A 6,248-nucleotide genomic window follows, 5' to 3' on the forward strand; every position below is an offset into this window, starting at 1 on the left:
GTAGGAGAATGTGGTCTGAACTGGTCTTGAAGGTGGAGCTGTCGAGAGGAATGGGAAGCTGGCTGGCGAGACTTGAGGGACATTCTGTTTTAGTTTTTCAACTCGCAAGTTTGCGGAATCCTGTCTGGCCTGGACTAGGTTGAGGTATATTGGGCAGAGTTTTGAATTTCCCTCATGAATACCTTTCCCTTTGCAATTTGCGCAATTAGGGTTTTTATCGAGATGTGGACAGGCGGCGTGAGTATGGGGCCCGGCGCAGTGTTGACAACGTGTCGCCAGGCGGCAGAAGTTTTTGGTGTGCGAAAACTGCCAGCAGTTTTTGCACTGGGCGACATCAGATACTCGTTTTTTATACTGAGTAACGACTACTCTCGTCATGTTGATCACAGATAGTGTCGTGAGAGGCGGCAGGGTGTCGTTCTTGCTAGCCGTTACGCAGAAGCGGGGAAGGGGCTCCTCCCAGGAGTGAGTTGGGTCGACAGGGTCAGTGGTTCGTGCCTTGAATTGGTAAACGTCCAGGACTGAATACCCGCGCGCCTCGAGGTCCTCTTTGATTGCGGCTGTGGGAGTCTGCTTTGGCATTTTAATTACCACTTTTTGTGGCAGCTCTGAGGCCGTGCTGAAGGTGTAGAATGGTATAGGGGCCGATTCAAGATACTGTTTAATCAGGTGGTATGCCTGCTCGGTCTCGCACGCGATCTGAAGCCCCTCCCGCACAAGGGCTAGTTGTGCGCCGCCAGGGGCCAAGGCTCGCACGCGAGTGACGAGCTGGTTGTAAAGACTGGTATCAGGTACTACCAGCCTCAGAGCGTGCTTGTTAATTCGCTTGGCGCGCGGGGTGGCAGGCTGTGCTGCTGTGCCCTGTGTGCCTGTGGGGCCTGCAATGTTCGGTGATGAAAAATTCTGTGCGGTCGCAACTGCGGATGCAGGCTCACGTGTAGTAGCGCCGTGTGTGGACTGAGTTGCGGGAGATGTTGAATCTAGAGCTGACCCTGCCGTGGGGGTGGAGGGGGGGCCCGCTGTGTCAGCGAGCGGCTCGTAACGGTTCGAGACCGCAAGGGGCCGCGGCGTGGTCGCCTGCGGAATTTTCCGTTGTCTTTTGGTTTCGTGTTGCCATCCTTGGGTATTCTCGGGGTGCTCCCTGTCCATCCTTGCACTGTCTCGTAAAAATGCTGCGTACAATTCCGCTGATACTGTCATGGAATTAACCGAGGTCCTGGAGGTAACAGAATCGCAGTCTGAGTCGGGGTATGTGCCTGTGTCCATGGTTGCGTCCGTGTTGTCCTGGGAGGAAACGATTAAATTTATGGTGCCGTGCCTAACGGACTGAAAACTGCCGCCAGGATAGGCTGCGCCGGGTGGTGTTTTGTCTGGCATGGACTTGGCTGGGGGTCCCTGCTCGCTCATTCCGCCAACCCCCCTCAGGGCCGGCCCTAAGGCCCGGTCGCGGGAGGGGCAGGAAGCCACGGGTGTGTCCTGTGTTCGGTGTTCTTTAGGGGCAGTCTGAAGAAAGTGTTGTAAATCTATTACGCTGTAAGAGGACTCGCCGCTGACCCAAACGGGCTAGGCTCGAGGTGGCCGTTCGGGATTTATAACTTCCCTCAGGCCGGCTGTCACTCTTGTGTCCGCGAGCTAAGAATCGAAGCGATGCGCAGAGAGGAGGCAGGGCCGCACTCCGACGATGCTCTCGACTCGGTAGCTGTGATGGAAGTGCTGCTCGGCCGCCTCTGTCGTTAGTTTCTATGGATCGACTTCTGTGCTGTGATTGGCTGTTCTCGCCAGCCAATGGAGATGCCGGGCCAATCGCAGTGCACCACAGCTTTAACAAAACTGTTGAAATTTTTACAGCACGCGCAGACGGACCACGATGGCGCGCACGAAGCAGACGGCTCGTAAATCTACTGGAGGCAAAGCGCCGCGCAAGCAGCTGGCCACCAAGGCGGCTCGCAAGAGCGCGCCGGCCACGGGGGGAGTGAAGAAGCCACATCGCTACCGCCCTGGCACTGTCGCGCTGCGAGAAATCAGGCGCTACCAGAAAAGTACCGAGCTGCTTATCCGCAAGCTGCCCTTCCAGCGCCTGGTGCGAGAGATCGCCCAGGACTTCAAGACAGACTTGCGCTTCCAGAGCTCGGCCGTCATGGCGCTGCAGGAGGCCAGCGAGGCTTACCTGGTGGGGCTCTTCGAGGACACCAATTTGTGCGCCATCCACGCCAAGAGGGTCACCATCATGCCCAAGGACATCCAGCTTGCCCGGCGTATCCGTGGCGAGCGTGCTTGAGTTCCTTGCCATTTTTTTTGCAAGGGGGAAAAAAAAAACAGCCCTTATTAGGGCTAAAAATAACTGTCAAATTTGAAAGGAAAACAGTTGTCTGGCTTTTTGTACCTATTAGCTGTCGTTGACCTTTACCCAGCCAATAATATATTACATTAATAAGAATTTGGAAAAACACAGTTATAGTGTCTGTGTTTTGAGGTGGTTGTTTATATTGTACACAAAAGATTTGCACACAATGCAATGTATTCTGCATAGGAAATAAAAACTCTTCAAACAGTGCCTGTCTGCAGTAGCAGCACCATCAGCAGCAGCAGCAGCAGCAGCAGCAGCAGCAGCAGCAGCAGCAGCAGCAGCAGCAGCATAAAGTTCACCATTAATACCCTGAGACCTAATCCTTACAAAAAAAATATGTGTGTGTGTGTGTGTATATATGTGTATATATATATATATATGCTGAAATAAGAGTGAGATGTTTGTAAGACGTTTTCCTGCTTAAAAACTTTAAATAATTTTGCACCTAAACTATACACACAATGTAATTGATAAATTTCTTTATTTATTTATTTATTTCCCCCGCTTCAAATACCATAAGAAATTTTTTAACCAGAATTTTACCTAACGGCAGAGGTGTGGCTATAGGAGGCAATGATTGCAACAACTGATACCTTCATGACTAGTATTGTTGGCCCTTAGAAGGGCCGATAAGGTGGTACAGTGCCACAGAAAGTGCCAGCGGTCCTGCTGGCATCTTCATTTCCGCTTTGGGGCTGCTTTCTTGGGCGACTTGCTCTTTGGGGCAACCTTCTTTGGCTTTGGAGCACGGGGTTTCTTCGTGGGAGGTTTGGACACCTTTTTTGCCTTTGAAGGTGCCTTCTTGGGCTTGGGGGTTGCAGCTGCTGCCTTTTTTTTCTTTTCTGCTGTAGGCGGAGTCTTCTTGACTGGTTTCTTGCCCACCGCTGCCTTCTTGGCTACGGATCGCTTCTTTTCCTTAGGGGCAGCTGCACCACGCTTGCCGCTTGGAGCCTTGGGCTGGTCCGGAGCACCGGTGGTCCCTGAAGCCAGCTTGAAGGAGCCAGACGCACCCTTGCCTTTGGTTTGGACAAGCTCGCCGCTAGCCACTGCTGCCTTCAAGTATTTCTTGATGAAAGGTGCCAGCTTTTCCGCATCTACTTTGTAGGTAGAGGCGACGTATTTCTTGATGGCTTGCAGTGATGAGCCGCCCCTTTCCTTGAGGCTCTTGATCGCAGAGGCCACCATTTCAGATGTGCGCGGGTGCGCGGGCTTGGCTCGTGGCTTCTTCGACGCAGCCTTGCCTTTCTTCGGGGAAGCTGCCTGTGATGGGGCAACAGCTGGTGCTGCAGTCGCTGCTGCGGTATCTGCCATGACGAGACTGATCCTACAGAATGCAAGAGCAAAGTGAAAATAAAATTTTTCTCTCTGCAAATATCTGGTTACCCAATTTTCTGGTTGCGGACGGTTCAGAAAATTCTCGATGCCTTGCTCACGTAGGGAGCAGCGCACTTTGGACAGCGAAAGTAATGTAGGGCTTCTTTAGCACTGATTTTTCAATGTTTTCTAAATGTCAGCAGTCTACGATGACATAATGGGCAGTTCCACTAATAGTGTAATTTTTTTATGGCAGCTGCACTGTTTAATTTGCACTGCGAGCTGTTTAAATTTACTGCTACACCAAACAGGGAACTTTTCATTTGCAGATGTTATTCAAGGAATCAAATACGTAATTTGTGCTGGAATCACTTGAAAATGGTTAAATTAACTTAGGTATACTTTAGTGTATAGTATGCTGAAAATGTGGAGATAATTTCATGAAGGCTGTTTGCTGTGGAAGCACTAGCAAATCACCTTGTTCAGTGCCACCTGGAATGGCTTTCTTCGTGCACCTCCAAGGATGATGTGATTATTATTGTGAGTAAATTTTGTTTACATTTTCATTGTGTGAATAATAAAACTTTTAACTGTACACACAACAAGCATTTCACTTGGATCTGATGCATTCTCAAGAGTGCAGTTTCTGTTTAGCTTTTAAAACTGGCTGCCCTTCAATTCACTCAAGGTGCAGATGCAAGTTGCTGATGAAGTATTCCACACACATGCTACATTGGAGAAATATTTTAATAAAAATTAAAACTCTTGCAGGATTTCGAATAAAAACTATCCTATTTATCCCTTCTATGTTTTGGTACTGCGAAATTGAGAGAGGTAAGTAAGTTGTGAGGTTATTTTTACTTGCTTGCATGTGAGGTTAGCAGAGCAAAAATATTTTTGAAATTGCAGATACATGGTCACTTTATTTCGTTGCAAACATTTATAAGCTCGTAATCTTATTTAAAGTCTCCATACTTAATGCGTTTGGAAAACCTTCTTTCTCTCAATTTTACAATGGAACAAAATTTTACTTGTATGTGTACATTAATTCCATCTCTAAATGATGTAGGTTTACGCACCGAGATCAGGTACATTGTAGAGAGAAAAACACACGAGTACCTGCTTATTTTGAAGTTTTAATGAGTATATTAAAAAAAAAAAAAAAAAACGATAAAAATATAATTGAAAAAGTATATTATTCACGTATTTTTGAGGATGAGGGGAGGGGGTGTTTTTGTCCGATGGTCGTTTATCTTTAAAGAAATTTCCGTTGGACCTGTGCGTTCTTGCTCTGCCAATTCTCGAAAAATGAAATATTTTAAGTCGTCTTTTATGTGCTAACTTCATTATATTTGGCTGCATTCGTATTTTTATTAGTTTTGAAACATTCATGTCACGGAAAATAATCATAAACCAGGACAAAAACGTTTTGACTAAATGTTCTAGGTTGGTTGTAAAACATTTTCTTATTTTATTTCACATCGGAAACATCTGTTAAGTTGTAAGCTTTGTAATGAATGCGACAGTCACTTGTTCGCTGAAGTGTTTGTTTAAGAAATTAGTATTGTAAATTTGTTTATGGTCTTGTTAAATGAAATTTTAAGTGAAATCATTTGGGAAAACAGAGGCTACAGGAATTTTCAACACAACTTGATGACCGACGTTGTGACTAGTGTGGGAGTGTGTGCTCGTGTAAATATCAATTTTTCTTACTCCTCGTGCCGGTCAACAGGAAAACAGCGAGTGTGTTATCTCATCGCGGGCGTGTGATTGCGTGTGGTAAATTGTGCTAGGTTAATTACCGCAAAACTCCACTGTGTGCAAATATGTAGTGTGTCGCTGTATGCAAATATTTGGTATGTCTTTTTTTTTTTTTTTTTTTTTTCAGGCAATACACACTTTGAATTTTACACAATTTCGATGCTGCAACCTAAGTGTATACATGCGAATAGGATTGCTTAAATGAAAAAGTAAAGTAGGAGGTAAGTGCAAATGTTTCCAGGAGGTTATGCACACACAATCTATTTTATGAATTAATAGTTATTATCTAAGAAAATGATAGAAGATTATAAATAATGTGTGCAGAATAATACAGAATTTGCATGTTACACAAAAAAAAATATATATATATATTCCAAATATTGTTAGCAAAATGCACCTAGATTAGTGAGCTGGATTTTTTTTTTTTTTTTGTATTTTTGTTCTGTTGATCCCACGTGGAGTCAAGGCTCCGGGATATAGAACATGTATGTGCAGACAATTAATATTTACATGATGCAAGTTACCAAGAAAAAAAATTTCAAAAAAAAAAAATACATAACATGTTACACAATTTAACTTTATGCAAAACATGAAGCAGCTGTTATCACAAGTCCATTCAACAAATTAACAGTTCAATTTCTCTATTATCAATCAAATTAAAGAATAGCTTCAGAGGGTAGGTAGGATATTCTAGAAGAATTTTTTTTACTGTTTTTTTTTTTAATACTGGTAAATTGTTTTAGTTATTTTCTGTGATATTAAGTTGTAAAGTTTTACTCCCAAGTAATTTAGTCCATTTTCAAATCGCCTAGTGTTATGTTCAACT

This window comes from Bacillus rossius, unplaced genomic scaffold, assembly GCF_032445375.1.
Source record: "Bacillus rossius redtenbacheri isolate Brsri unplaced genomic scaffold, Brsri_v3 Brsri_v3_scf149, whole genome shotgun sequence".
In the NCBI taxonomy this organism is placed as follows: Eukaryota; Metazoa; Arthropoda; class Insecta; order Phasmatodea; family Bacillidae; genus Bacillus; species Bacillus rossius.